Source organism: Ictidomys tridecemlineatus, chromosome 3 (assembly GCF_052094955.1).
Source record: "Ictidomys tridecemlineatus isolate mIctTri1 chromosome 3, mIctTri1.hap1, whole genome shotgun sequence".
Lineage (NCBI taxonomy): Eukaryota > Metazoa > Chordata > Mammalia > Rodentia > Sciuridae > Ictidomys > Ictidomys tridecemlineatus.
In genome coordinates, this window is record NC_135479.1 from 40,917,605 (window position 1) to 40,933,572 (window position 15,968).

The window sequence follows — 15,968 nt, forward strand, 5'->3', positions numbered from 1 at the left end:
TTCAAGTAAGAAAACCACCCTCAGCTATTCAACTGAGGGAATAACAAAACAAATAGTACATCTCATAGGGAAAAAAATCCTTTGAAGGGCTCATATTTTACACTAATCTGAGAACAGATTAAATCACACTGCCTAGAAATTCATCTCTACTCTGTTCACAAGTAGCATTCCAGCTTTAAAGAATCATAAATATATTTACTATTTTTATTATCAACTCTGCTTGCTAATAGAGAACTCTGGTAAGGTCCCCCACCATGAACACAAACCAACTAACCAACCTGAATCTAACTGTCTCAATTTTAAAATGGCACAAGTAAAGGCAGAAAGAATAAGTGGTGGGCCCAAGCTTGCCAAGTCAATGAAAGATGATTAATTTGACAAAAAAGAAATACTAAATAAAAGGGGGAAGCATTTTTACTTATGGTATAGGGGAGAGACCAGAACAGAAGCTACAGAATTACATATTAATTTTGCAAATTATGGAGGAAGCCTGGCACCATGGCACATACCTAATAACACCAGCTACTTGGGAGGTTGAGGCAAATAAGAGAAAGCAAGTTCAAGGGCAGCATGGACAACACGGTGAGACCTGTCTCAAAAAAAAAAAAAAAAAAAACTTGTGGAGGCAAAAAGATCTAAATTTGACAGGTGTGGTGGTACATGCCTGTAATCCCAATGACTCTGAAGGCTAAGGCAAGAGGATCACAAGTTCAAAGTCAACCTTTGCAATTTAGCAAGACCCCAAGACTCCTGACTCCAAATATAAAAGAATTGAGGATATAGCTCAATGATAAAAATGCCCCTAGGTGATTCAAGCCCTATTATAAAAAAAGGTTCAAAAAAGACAATTTTAGGAGATGAGAATGGCTGCAATGTAGCTTGTTTATCTCTCCATGTCCCCACACCCACCACCTACAATAGAACAGCAGAGAAACCAGAATAGTAAAACCACAACTCACAGACATCTATACCAAAATGATGGGACAAGTCCCCCACAACATCCAAAAACACACAAAAAAAAGAACAAACCACTCACAGTAACAAAACTGGTATACTATAAGAATCTATATAAGAGGAAGTAGAATGCCTGAAGTGACAACAGGAGATTCCCCAAACTTTACTCAGTGAGAAGCACAGCTGGCCAATTTAGGAACATTAGCTGAAACAGAGGGGGTTTTTGCACATTGCAATTCACAAATGTGTGAAAAAGGTCTATGATATAGTTTGAAGAGAATGAGGCACACTCTAAACCACCCCAACAGGATTTTCTGTGATTATGATATTATTCTATATCAGTAATGCCCAACACAGCAGCCACTAGCCACATGTGGCCATTAAGCACTTATGCCATGATTAGTTCAGACAAAGAATCAGATGTTTGATTTTATTTAAATTTAACTTACTTAACTTTAAGTAGCTACAGATTTAATTATTGAACCCCATTAGACAGCACAGTTCTAAATTATCCAGCTGAAAAACCATCCTTTCAAGATGAAAGCCTACACTGCAAAACAAAACAAAAAAACTGCTGTGATTAAACTTCAGATTGACAATCAAGGAAAAGATGGCAAAGAAAAAAGATTCAGATAAGAGTGAAAAAGAGGACGAATGCCAAGAGAGTTCTAAAAAGATGAAATTTCAAATAAGAGTAAGCTCCACGGCCACGAAGCTACAAAGCTGTTCTGACCTACATTTCTCTCCTATCAATTCAGGAAAGTTAATTTCACATTAAAATGAGCAACAGAAAATAACAGCAGTGAAAACATATGTAAAGCTGTTTTTTGGGTTTGTTTGTTCCCTTTTTGTGGTACTTGGAATTTAACCCAGAGGCATAAGCTTTAACCCTTATCTACATCTCCAGCCCTTTTTATTTTATTTTTGGGACAGGATCACACTCAATTTTCCAAACAGGCCTCAAATTTGTGATTTTTCTGCCTCAGCCTCCTGAGTCATGAGATTACAGGCATACACCACCACATCTAGCAGTGAAGTTCTTAAAAAAGGAATGAGACAGAAAAACATATATAAGAATCAGAATAACACAAAATAAAAGCATGCCTAAAAGACACATTCACTAACAGATAAAAACTGTAATTATATCAAAATGAACCAAGAAAAATTTAGAAAATGATAAAAAATATGAAATAATGAGTTAAAATTACAAATGAAAATAAATTGATAAAACTCAGGAAAGAACTAGAAGGAAAAAAATAAAAGATCATTTCAGAAATTAAATTAAGCACAAGGGAAAATTTACATATATACAAATAATGTTTTAGGAGAAAAAGGAAATAAAAGGAAGAAAGTTGTAATATAAAAAAAAATGGAAAATTATATAATGAAGATGTTATGGTTTGGATGTGAAGTGTCCCCCAAAAGTTTACATGTGAGTGCAAGAGGGTTCAGAGGGAAATGACTGGGCTGTGAGAGCCTTAACCCAATCAGTGAATTAATCTCCTGAGTGGTAACTGGAGGCAGGGTGTGGCTAGAGGAGGTGAGTTGGTGGGGTCACGGCTTTGGGGTACATATCTGTACTTGACAAGTGAAAATCAATCTCTCTCTCTCTCTCTCCTTTCTGTTCATCATGTGAGCAGCTTCTCTTCACCACATTCTTCCACCATGATGTTCTGCCCCGCCTCAATCAGCTGTTGATGGACTGAGAACCCATGAGCCCGCAAATAAGATTTGTAATAAAATGATAAAAAAAGACAGGCGAAGAAGATCCAACATATAGGTAACAGGAGCTGCCAAAGAAAGAAACCAAACCAATGAAATAGAATGACTACTTGAAACTGAAAAAGCTTGCTGAAATTTTTTTCAAAGTGTAAAAAAAATATTTGAAACTATGTATTTGAAGTGCATCACATACCTGGAAAAACTGATCCAGAGTGACCAACATCAGAACATAGTTTAGTAAAATTACTGAACTTGAGTGACGAGGGAAAAAAAATCCCTTGAACATTTGGACAGAAATTAGACTTGGATAAAACTTTACATGAGGAGACAAGAGAGTAATATAAATTTAAGATGCTCCCAAGGAAAAAATGTAAACCAAGAACTTTATATAAAAAGTAATTATCAAGTATAATGATGACAAATTGGTACAGCACACACCTATAATCCCAGCAACTTGATAAGTCTGAGGATAGAGAATGGCAAATTTGAGGCCAGCCTTGGCAAATTAAATGAGACTCTATCTCAAAATAAAAAATACAAAGGGCCAGGGAAGGCTGGACACAGTGGTGTACACCTGTAATCCCTGCAACTTGGGAGGCTGAGGGAGGAGGCTCATGAGTTCATAGCAGCTTCAGCAACTTAGCAAAGCCCTAATCAACTTAGCAAAACTCTGTGTCAAGTTAAAAAAGGCTGGGGATGTGGCTCATTAGTTAAGCACCCGAGTTCAATCCCTGGTACCAAAAAAAAAAAAAAAAAAGAAAAGGGCTCGAGGATATGCTTCAGTAGTACAGCACCCGTGGATTCAATGCCTCATATATATGTATGTATGTAGAATAAATAAATGAACAAATGAATCTCAAGAACCCAGAAAATATTATTTCCTTAGGAATCTGCTTAAGAATATGCTTCAGGTTTGTTGAGAGCCACAGCCGAAGCGGGCCCCAGCAAACTTCCAGCTGATTGGCTCACAGCGGCCCCAGCAAACTTCCAGCTGATTGGCTCCTCTGCGGTGATGCTCATTGGGCTGTTTCCCCGCCCTTTCAGACCACGGAGCTGCTCATTGGGGGACTCTTTCGGCTCCACCCACGTGACCCAGCCAATCAGCCTCAAGAGTGGGAAGAGTGGGGGTTGAGAGGCTCGCCGGAAGCCGGTGGTGGCAGTTGGGCTCTGAGGGAATTCCTGAAGAGCTCGTGTGGTGCAGCATGTGTGTTCTAAAAATAAAGTTTGTTTCTGCTTTGACAAGTGGCTCGTGAATTGTGCCCAGCCAGACTGCTGCATTTGGTGGCCCACAAGGGGAAGGACTGAAGGTAAGTGATAAGGTAAACTGCTTGCCCCTGAGGGCAGGGTGAGAGGATGGGTAGTCATTTTAAGATTCTTCTTTCGTTTTGTTTTAAGTTGCCTGTTCCTGTAGATGGGTGAGATGGAAGAAAAACTGCTCATATCTGAAGAAAAACTATTTGCATCTGAGGAATAGATAGGGAGAAAGGACAGATGGACATTTCAGGAGGATAGAAAGGCTGATATAATGAATTTTTGTTCCATTTTGTTTCATTCTGTTTCAGTTTTGTTTGGTGCTATCTTGTTGGGTTGTGTTATCTTTATAGTAGAAATATGGGTTCCTCAGTGGCCCCTGATTAAAGAAAAGATACAAGCAGCCCATGACAAGGTCAAACAACAATTAGCAGAGGGACATATACAACCTTCCCTATCTCCCCATAATACTCCCATTTTTGACATCAAAAAGAAATCTGGTAAATGGAGATTATTGCAAGATTTAAGAGCCATTAATAATGAGATGGTTATTATGGGACCTGCTCAATCAGGGATTTCTCAATCGTCTGCTTTGCCAAAAACCTGCTATGTTTTAATTACAGATATTAAAGATTGTTTTTTTTCAATTCCAATTCATCCTGAGGATAGTCCACGTTTTGCATTTACTATCCCTGCACTGAATCATGAAGGTTCTGATCAGAGATATGAATGGAAAGTACTCCCTCAAGGGATGGCTGACAGCCCAACTATGTGTCAAATTTACGTTAACAAAGTAATCCAGCCACTTAGAAATCAAAATCCTGAATTACAAATATTTCACTATATGGATGATGTATTATTAGCACACAAAGATAAAAACACATTGCTAGAATGTTAAGCCACACTTAAAAACTTATTAAAAAATTATAATCTAGAGATAGCAACAGATAAAGTACAATTAAATTTTCCAATTAATTATTTAGGAGTTCTATTATCCTCAACCATGGTCCATCCACCAAAAATTCAAATACAAGTAGGTCAACTCAAATCACTTAACAACTTTCAAAAGTTATTAGGAGACATAAATTGGATAAGGCCAACTTATCTATGCATACCAACAGGAGAGTTGGGACCTTTATTTGATACCCTAAAAGGTCCATCAGATCCAAATTCATCCCAAATGTTAACGCCTGAAGCAAGAAAGGCATTAAAAATCATTGAAACATATATGGAAAATATGCATTTGGATAGAATTGATATGTTTGCCTTTATTATTTACTGAACTACCAACAAAAAATATTCCTACAGGAGTATTTTGGCAAGAAGGTCCATTATTATGGATACACTTATCTTATTCTCCTAACACTATTCTTACTATGTATCCTGAGGCTGTAGGACAATTAATACTCAAAGGAATAAAAGCAGCAAAGGGAGTGTTTGGAATTTCTCCCAATAAAATTATTACTCCATATACTATGGATCAAATTGATGAGTTAGCTAATGAGTTAAATACTTTGGCAATAATCATGTGCAAATCTAATGTTTCATTTGATAACCACTTACCATCTAACCCTTTGTTGTCTTTTTTTTTTTTTTTTTTTTTTTTTTTTTTTTTTTTAAAGAGAGAGTGAGAGAGGAGAGAGAGAGAGAGAGAGAGAGAGAGAGAGAGAGAGAGAGAGAGAGAGAATTTTTAATATTTATTTTTTTTTTAGTTCTCGGCGGACACAACATCTTTGTTGGTATGTGGTGCTGAGGATCGAACCCGGGCCGCACGCATGCCAAGCGAGCGTGCTACCGCTTGAGCCACATCCCCAGCCCCCTTTGTTGTCTTTTTGGTCATCACATCCTGTAATTTTTCCAAAAATGACAAGAAAAACACCTATCATGAATGCTCCAAATATATTCAATGATGGGTCAAATAATGGTACAACAGCAATAGTTACCCCTGATCAAATTTTTACATTTTTAGTACCCAAACAATCAGCTCAAAAGGTAGAGCTTAATGCAGTATTACAAGCTTTTGTGATGTTTAAATATTCTGTATTTAATTTATTTTCCGATAGTCAGTATATAGTTAATGTATTCCTTGAAGATGCTGGTAGGATTTCCCCTTCCTCTACTGTTTTCTCTTTGTTTTCCACTATACAAAGTCTAATCTGGGACAGAAAAGATCCATTCTTTATGGGACATATCAGGGCACATACAGGATTGTCTGGAGCCCTTAGTTTGGGCAATGATTTAGCAGATAACACTACACATGACATACATATTTTCTCTACACTAGAAGAAGCTACAAATTTTCATAAAAAGTTCCATGTCAATGCTAATATTTTACAAAAGTGTTTTAAAATAACTAAGGAACAAGCTAGACAAATAATAAAACAATGTCAAAATTGTGTGACCTTTTTACCACAAGTTAATCTTGGAGTCAATCCTAGAGGACTGATACCTAACCATATTTGGCAGATGGAAGTCACACACTTGCCATAATTTGAAAAATTAAAATATTCGCATGCTACAGTTGATACTTCTTCCGGATTTTTGATGGGCTCCCTTCATGCTGGAGAAAAAACTAAAGATATTATAGCTCATTGCTTACAAAATTTTGCCACTGTGGGTGTTCCAAAACAGTTAAAAACAGATAATGCCCCTGGTTATACTTCTACCTCTTTTAAACAATTTTTCTCATCATTTGGCATTACTCATATAACAGGAATCGCATACAATCCACAGGGACAAGGCATAGTTGAAAGAGCTCATCAAACTATTAAAACGTACTTATTAAAGCAAAAAGAGGGAATTGGGAAGGGGTATATATCCCCCAAAGATAAAATAACCCTTTTTACTCTAAACTTTTTAAATTTGGATTCATCAGGGCTTAGTGCTGTGGAAAGGCATATGTGTCCAAAAAAATGTACATAAGCCCAAGGTACTTTAGAAGGATATTCTAACAGGACAATGGAAAGGTCCTGACCCAGTGATTGTCTGGACTCGAGGGTCCGTTTGTGTGTTTCCACAGGGAGAACAGCAGCCAATTTGGATTCCAGAGAGATTAACTAAGGTCCTGACCCAGTGATTGTCTGGAGTTGGGAGTCTGTTTGTGTGTTTCCACAGAGAGAACAGTAGCCGATTTGGATTCCAGAGAGATTAACTAAAGCAATTTCTACAGACCAAAAAGAAGATGATTTGGCTCAAATCCATAACAGCTGATACCCAGAACTCCAGTTTGGCTATCCTTACATCTTCAACAGTGGTTCTCCCACACCTGGAGGCTAATGAAACCAGGATGCTTTATTTATTTATTATTTATTTATTTATTTATTATTGCCCCTTCCCACATCATGAAGTTCTATTTTGTTCATACAGACCTAGGTTAATGTTTTGCTGATCAGTTCTATTTTTTGACTATGGAGTTTTAAACATTGCAATGGAGATTTCACCTGTAAAAAGTTACAAGGCCTTTACTATTATGTGTTGTATTATTATATTATGTGTGCACACTTGTGTTTTGTGTTGTATGTTTGTATGTGCATATGTCCATATATCATATATGACAAGCGCTCATGAAAAAATGGATCCAAATATTTTTTTTTCTACGTGATTTAAATGGTTTAATTTAAATTGGGTAAACAGCTGTTGAGGATTGTTTTAATATGTGAACAAAAAAGGAGGTTAACAGATCTGTTTGTTTACTTTCACCTTTCCTTTTCATTATATTTAATAATTCTGTTCAGGATAATGTAAAGTGATCAGAAAATTGTTTTCTTTTAGTGCCTGCTGGAATGTTACATAATTTTTTCTTTAGCCATTATAGCCAGAATTCCTATCTTCATCCCAGTGCCGGTAAAGACAAAGATAAAACCAAACTACAGCTTCTGCAATAGCTATCACTGAACTGCTTGCAGAACTTGCCTCGACTATGTATCACTTCTATGCATTGTAAGCTATCTGTTGGTGCAGCGACTTGTGGTAGTGCCGGGGTATTTTGCTGATGGTGTCTTCGGTGGTACAATTTTTCCAAAAGAAGCCATCAATTGGCTTGGTGTATCCTCCTCCCATCTGCTTGTGATGGTCATTCAGCTAAAATTTGGGGGCCAACAGAGGTGAGGCAAAGAACCTCACCCCCCCCACACACTAGTACAAAGGCCTATCCACAGGTGTGGCTGTATGCTGGACCAGTAGTCAATGACGGGTAAGATCCAATTGCAATGGTACCAACCTATGACAGGAGGCTGAGGCCTTGAGGTCAGCTCATCTAATGATGGGTAAGGAACATATGTAGTATTGGACAACCTAAGGCAGGCACGGTCCCTAAGCCACATGCTTGTTGTTTAATTAAACAGAGAGGGGGAGATGTTGAGGGGTGCAGCGAAGCGGCCCCAGCAAACTTCCAGCTGATTAGCTCACAGCGGCCCCAGCAAACTTCAAGCTGATTGGCTCCTCTGCAGTGATACTCATTGGGCTGTTTCCCCACCCTTTCAGACCATGGAGCTGTTCATTGGGGAACTCTTTTGGCTCCGCCCACGCAACCCAGCCAATCAGCCTCAAGAGTGGGAGAAGTGGGGGTTGAGAGGCTCCCCGGAAGCCAGTGGTGGGTGGCAGCTGGGCTCTGAGGGAATTCCTGAAGAGCTCCTGTGGTGCAGTGTGTGTTTTCTAAAAATAAAGTTTGTTTCTGCTTGACAAGTGGCTCGTGAATTGTGCCCAGCCAGACTGCGGCAAGGTTACCAAAACAACTGCAGACACATGCACCTTAACAGGAACCATGAAATAGATATTTCCTAAAGAAGTAAGATTGGTGATAATAAAGGAAAAACATAAATATTATGGCTATGTGTAGTTGATAATACAGATACAATTATCAAATATGGGGAGTCAGTAGGGGAGTGCATACAAAAAGTAGAATATGGCCTAGTGTGGTGGTGCACGCCTGTAATCCCAGCAGCTCAGGAGGCTGAGGCAGGATCGCAAGTTCAAAGCCAGCCTCAACAACTTAGGGAGGGCCTAAGCAACTCAGCAAGACCCTGTCACTAAATATAATATTTAAAGGCTGGGGATGTGGCTCAGTGGTTAAGTGCTCCTGGGTGCAAACCCCAGTACCAAAAAAAAAAAAAAAAGTAGAATATGCTTTCTGATTGTCTTAAGTCATAGTAAAAAGGTATTATTTCACACAAAATGCTGGGAAGAAGGAAATGAAGAGGGGAGGTTACTAGTTCATTTCAATATTGGTGTTAAGAGGACAAAAAAACACAAATTATGCTGGTGTGTGCTATGTCAATTTAGTTAAGCTGGGAATCACTTTCCCAGAATTCCATTCACCATATGGTTCCGGGTTAGAGTTGGCCTAAAGGTGAATTCGTACAAAATATGTTTAAAATGTGGAAATGAATCAGCAGCTATTTTTTTTTTTTTAAAGAGAGAGTGAGAGACAGAGGGGACAGAGAGAGAGAGAGAAAGAATTTTAACATTTATTTTTTTTTTTTCTTAGTTCTTGGCGGACACAACATCTTTGTTGGTATGTGGTGCTGCTGAGGATCGAACCCGGGCCGCACGCATGCTAGGCGAGCGCGCTACCGCTTGAGCCACATCCCCAGCCCCTCAGCAGCTATTTTTGGTGAAGGATTTCCCAGTCAGATAAAGTAAGAAAGAGACAGATGCATAGGTGCCCTGAGAGTTCCAGCTTTTATTCTTGCTCTAGCTCACTAGTGCTCACCACTAGGTGCTTGGCTGCAAACTTACAGAGGTGATAGCTAGGCATGGCAAGAGCTTCCCATAAGGATATAGTCAAGCTTCTCCCTTCACCATCCCACTTCAAGTGCCTGGATATTCTTGGCTTCTCAGATTTCCTTAAAAACTCAAATTTGTCAATCAACCCACTGGTTAGTGATTCCTTCTCTGATTTTCCACTCTCCCTTCCAGATCTTCACTTCACCAGACCTCTCAAAGTTGTATACATACTAATTTCTATAAGTTTCTTATTCCATTACACAATCTACTTCTCTGACTGAATTCTAGCTGATACACAAACCTTGCTAAATATATGTTGAGCCTCTCAGCATCACCAGTTGCTGTGTACGCACAGAGGACCGAGCTAGCTTTCAATAAACACCTCTTTGCTACTTACATAATAAATAAATAAAATATATGTTGAGAGAGCAAGCAATACCAACTATGCAATGACACTTGAACAAAGATATGTATGAACATAAATGTAACAAACAGTATGACAGAAAAACGTCCAAATTTAATGGAACTATGATGCCGTATCCAAGATATATCTTTAAATCAAAAAAAAAACAAGGTGAAGAAAAATGTACATGGTATACTACTATTCATCTAAGAAAGAAAAAGAGATTTCCACATGTTAAGAAAAAAAACACGGGCTGGGTTTTGGCTCAGCTTGGCATGTGCGAGGTCCTGGGTTCCATCCTCAGCACCATATAACAATAAATAAAATAAAGGTATTATGTCCAACTACAACTAAAAAATTTTTAAAAAGAAACAAACAAACAAAACAGTAGAAAGAAATATAAAACAAGTTATTAAATTTTCAAAGCTAAGTGGTTACCTTTAGAGACTGAAAAGAAATAAAGTATAGGTAACAAGAATAGATTCCATATTCCTATTTTTTATAGATTTCATTTTAGAACTATGCAAGTCACAAAAAAATGAAATTAAAATTTTAAAAAGCAAATCTAGAAATCAAAACCAAACTAACGAACTAATTTGTATCCAATTCTTTAATGGTAAAATCACAAAGAGGGAAATTATTTTAAGTGACTTTATATTATATTGACTATTCATTTATAGTAGTCTAGGAACAAAATAAAATGAAGTTAAATTTTAATCCTGTATGTATTGTGGATCTAAGGAAGTGAACAATTATGAGCTCCTTTAATTCTATCACTCCTACGATCATTTTCTTAAGAAACTGTACTTCCAGTATGGGAGAAAAAAAGGAATAGGAAAGTAAAAACCCTATAGTCTTAAGTTGAACTGGAAATACCTATATAAACTCAGTTTTGTTTTCGTTTTTGTTTTTTTGGTACTAAGAAAATAGAACATATTTCTACCTATGATGATCAATCCCCTAGTTAGAAACACCCCTAACCAACTGTAGATGGACACACAACACAATGCATTTCATTTTTATGTGTCGCTGAGAATCGAACCCCAGTCCCGCCCATGCTAGGAAAGCGCTCTACCACTAAGCCACAATCCCAGCCCCCCAACTATAATTTTTAAATACCATTTTCCCATTAAGAGGAACCAGGACTCTGTGATATAGATTCAATGTCTGGGGCAAAAGGGTACATGATGAGGCTAGAATGGCTTGTCATATACCAGATAGCAAAAAAGACTAAAAAGGTTCAAGTCAGAAAGGTTCAGGACTAAATTCTAAATAGGCTCACACTCTCTAAAAATGGAGTAATTTGAACACTGCATGGACAGCAATTTCAATTTATTGAAACATATCAAATATGTTTAAATCCATACTTCTGCTTCCAAGTAGGATAAAAGTAACTTACAGCAAAACAACACACCCTTTCTCAAACTGAGTTTGAGGTCAAATGTCTACTTGAAACCCAGCACAGTGGCATACACCTGTAATTCCAGCAGCTCAGGAGGCTGAGATAGGAGGATCACGAGTTCAAAAGCAGCCTCAGCAAAAGCGAGGTGCTAAGCAACTCAGTGACACCGGGTCTCTAAATAAAAAATTGGGCTGTGGATGTGGCTCAGTGGCCGAGTGCACCTGAGTTCAATTCCTGGTACCACCACTCCCTACCCCAGGGATTTATCAAAAAATGTCTATTTGATTTTTCCAAACACCTCATAAGCACTTCAGACTCAACATTTCCAAGGCTTAATTTATAATCCTCCTACCATGTTTTCAATCTTAGTAAATAGTACTACAATCCACCAGTTTCCTATGTCTGAGATATGAGAATCATCCTTGATGCTTCCTTTATTCCCTTTCCTTCCTCTCTTTTTATTGAATCACGCTGATAAAAATGAGAACAACAATATGTGCGACTCAGCTCCACCCTTCTTTACTTGGGAACAAGTTTGCTCCAGAATGCAAGAAGTCTCCTCTACTTCAACTGACCAGAGTCCTATCCTTGGAGTAGGGAGTGGCCAACACTACCTGGAACTGGGTGGGTAAATTCACCTAGTTCTCTTGGATTTAGTTAGTAGACCCATTTGAGTCTCCAATAGATAGACAGATATAGATATAATAAACATATATTTTGTCTCCAACTTTACTCTTTATTTCACAACTTGCCCAAAAGAGTCATACTGAGAAGAAAAGTAATGTTTGGGCCCACAAATAGCACCAAAATCTATGAAAAAGAAAAAGCAAAATTAAGAATTTCTAAGAATTGAACATAAAAGGTGATTTGGGAAAGTTCTCTGGATATATGATGTTTGAATAGAGATCTAAATCAAATAAGACCCATCTGAAGAAGAGAATTCAGGCTGTAGTTGCAGAGTACAATGAATCTGATACTGGAATAAGCACAGCATGTTCACAGCCTAGTAAGGAGATCAATGTGGAAACAAAAAGGAAATGTAGGCAAAGCAGTCAGAGCAAAATTTAATGGTTGTTTTTAGGCAACAAATCTTTGGAATACCTTATTATACAACAAGAGACTGCTAAAAGAGGGAAAAGACACTGAAGGGATTTAAGCAGGCAAGTGACATATGTTTTTTGTTTTAAACTTTTTGCTGCTATATATTAGAAGTCAAGTCAAGAATAAATTTGTAAGAATACCCAAGACGGGCTGGGGATGTGGCTCAACGGTAGTGCGCTCACCTGGCATGCATGCGGCCTGGGTTCGTTCGATCCTCAGCACCACATACAAACAAAGATGTTGTGTCCGCCAAAAACTAAAAAATAAATATTAAAAAATTCTCTCTCTCTTAAAAAAAAAAAAAAAAAGAATACTCAAGATATTTCTGAAAAGCAAGAACAAGAGAAGATTTGTATTATCAATACTTAATGCTCTTATTTTCAAAAACTATATATTTTATGTATAAACTAATTACAATGAAAAATAGGTATGTAACAGATGTGTATTATCCCATTTTCCATTGCTGTAAAAAAAAAAAACCTGAGGCTGGATAACACATAAAAAAAGAAGTTAGCAGGGTTCAGTGACATACACCTGTAATCCCAGTAGCTTGGGAAACTAAGTCAGGAGGATTACAAGTTCAAAGTCAGCCTCAGCAACTTAGCAGGGCCCTAAGCAACTTACTGAGACTCTGTCTCAAAATAAAATATAAGAAAAGGGCTAGGAAAGTAGGTTAGTGGGTGAGTGCCCCTGGGTTCAATCCCTGGTACCAAGAAGAAAAAACAGAAAAAAATAAAGAAGTTTATTTAGCTATCAATTTTGGAGGTTAGAAGATTGATGACCCCATTTGTTCTGCCTCTGGTGAGGACTCCCCTGCTTATATCATGGTAGGAACACAAGCTAGCACATGAAGAACCAGTACTCTAGAAGAAAGGGACCAAGGGAGAGAGCTGAGGAGGAAAAGGGATATATTGGTGAATAATACTAACTAAATTATACTGTTATATTGTGTGCAGGTACTAATACATAACAACAAATCCCACTATTGAGAATAATTATAATACACCAATAAAAATATAAGAATAAAAAAAGATCACAGGGAGAGACAGGAAGTCAGAGAGCATGAAGAGGTGACCTTGCTCTTTTATAACAACCCATTCTCACAGGACTAGGTCCCCCAAGAACTGTTTTCTCCCTTCTAAAGCCGCATCACAAAAGACCTAATCACTTCCCCCAAGGTATCACCTCTTGGAAGTTCCACTACTCCTCAACATTGTCACAATGAGGACAAACATTCCAACACATGAAACCTCTGGGGAACACACTCAAAATATATCAACACATTCAAAAAGATATTTAATCTCATAAAGGTATTTTTAAATAAGTAGTAAAAGAATGTATTCGTCCTTAAAATGATGTCAGGTTAATTGGATATCCATCTAAAAACAATAATTTGAACCAAATTGAAAAATATGTGCATGTATGATTCAGAACTTGCTATTTAAAAAAAAAAGCCATAAAAAAACTAGACAATTACTAAAAAATAATTTCATAACAGAGGAGGAAACACTTTCCTATATAAGACTGAAAAAAAAAAAGCAGCTAGAAAGAAAGAAAAAAAAAACTTGACATACTTGCCTACCAAAAAATGTAAGTTTTGGGGGCTGGGGTTGTGGCTCAGTGGCAGAGCGCTTGCCTAGCATGTGTGAGGCACTGGGTTCGATTCTCAGCACCACATATAAATAAATGAACAAAATAAAGGTCTATCAGCATCTTAAAAAAAAATGTAAGTTTTGTGAGAAAAAGATACTGTTGACAAAAAAAAAAAGTATATGCAACAAATAGCTACCAAAAGTTTTACTTAATTAATAGATAAGGCTGTTTTATCTATTAAAAAAACTATTTAATGGGGAAAAAACTGTTGGAATAACTCAGAAACAATCAAAATAAGTGATCAGTAAATATACGAAAGGTGGGGGCTGGGGATATAGCTCAGTTGATAGAGTGCTTGCCTCTCAGGCATAAGGCCCTGGGTTCAATCCTCAGCACCACAAAAAAATAAATAAATAAATAAGCAAAAAAATAAATATACGAAATGCTCAAGTCACTGATAATTTTATTTTTATTTATTTACTATTTTATCTTTAAATCAAGGCCTCGAACTTCTGATCCTCTTGCCTCAGCCTCCTGAGTAGCTCTAATTACAGGTATGAGCCACCACAGCCAACTCACACACACACACAAGCACAAAATTAGAACATTTTTCTGTCATCTTTCACACACACACACTCCAACCAGCCCTGAAACATGTATAAGGAAATAATAATGCCTGGAATGAGAAGAGAAAAAAAAACTTAGATTAAAAAGATAAGGTTATTGTATTTGCAAGGCTTTTTTTTTTCTTTTACTTTAATGTGTTTCTTTTCAATTAGCATGTATTACTTTCACAACTGGGAAAAAAGTGAATAAAAATTTTTAAAACAGTTCACATTACATCATAGAAATCTTGGATATAAAAGTAAAGGTCTAGATGACATTAAGAAAAATAATCTCCTTTTACTCATAATCTTTATTAACAAAATATTATTAGCTACTAAGGGGAGGGAGGGGAAAGGAGGGAGCAAGGGGATAGGATTGATTGTGGAATAATTAGATATCATTACCCCAAGTACATGTATGAACACACGAATGGTGTGAAAACACTTTGTGTACAATCAATAACTTAAGAAATTGTGCTCTATATGTGTATTATAAAATGAATTGCATTCTGCCATCATGTATAACAAATTAGAATAACTAATTTTTTATATTTATTTTTTAGTTGTAGTTGGACAAAATACCTTTATTTTTTTAAATTTTTGATATCTATTTTTTAAGTTTTCGGTGGACACAACATCTTTGTTTGTAGTGCTGAGAATCGAACCCGGGCCGCATGCATGCCAGGTGAGCGCACTACTGCTTGAGCCACATCCTCATCCCCACAATACCTTTATTTTGTTTATTTATTTTTATGTGGTGCTGAGCATCAAACCCAGGGCCTCACACATGCTAGGCGAGCACTCTACCACTGAATCACAACCCCAGCCCCAGAATAAATAATAAATAAAATTTTAAAAAGAATCATCATTGCAGAATAATTTATGATATTGATAAACTGAAACAAGATAATGACATGATGAGGGAATATATTTATTATGTGCCTTGTATAATACCATTTATATTAGTATTTAAGATACCTTTAGGTACATGTATGTATGCACATAAATATATAAAAAAAGCCACCAAATGGGTAATTACATGGGAAATGACCAGGAAAAAAGGTGGGTGATTCAGAGGATTTAGGCATTATTGATCATATTTAAAGCTTTAAAACTGAGATTATATTTATTCCTTTGACAAAACTAAATGGAAAAAGTAAGTCAACCAAAAGTTGTAAGCAAGAAGTAAATAATACAGGATATGGCTAAGCCT

General features: G+C 37.0%; 1 protein-coding gene across 12 annotated transcripts in view; it reads right to left on the bottom strand.

Moving 5' to 3' along the window:
• The window catches only part of Nf1 (neurofibromin 1), a 252,535-nt gene that overhangs the window by 201,695 nt on the left and 34,872 nt on the right, over nucleotides 1-15,968 (bottom strand). The window contains exon 2 of one of the 12 annotated variants that reach the window (XM_078042515.1): nucleotides 510-589. The exons of the other annotated variants lie outside the window; for them this stretch is intronic. The gene's annotated coding sequence lies outside the window, so the exon portion shown is untranslated. The remainder of the gene's footprint in view (nucleotides 1-509; nucleotides 590-15,968) is intronic. 12 annotated transcript variants of the gene reach the window in all.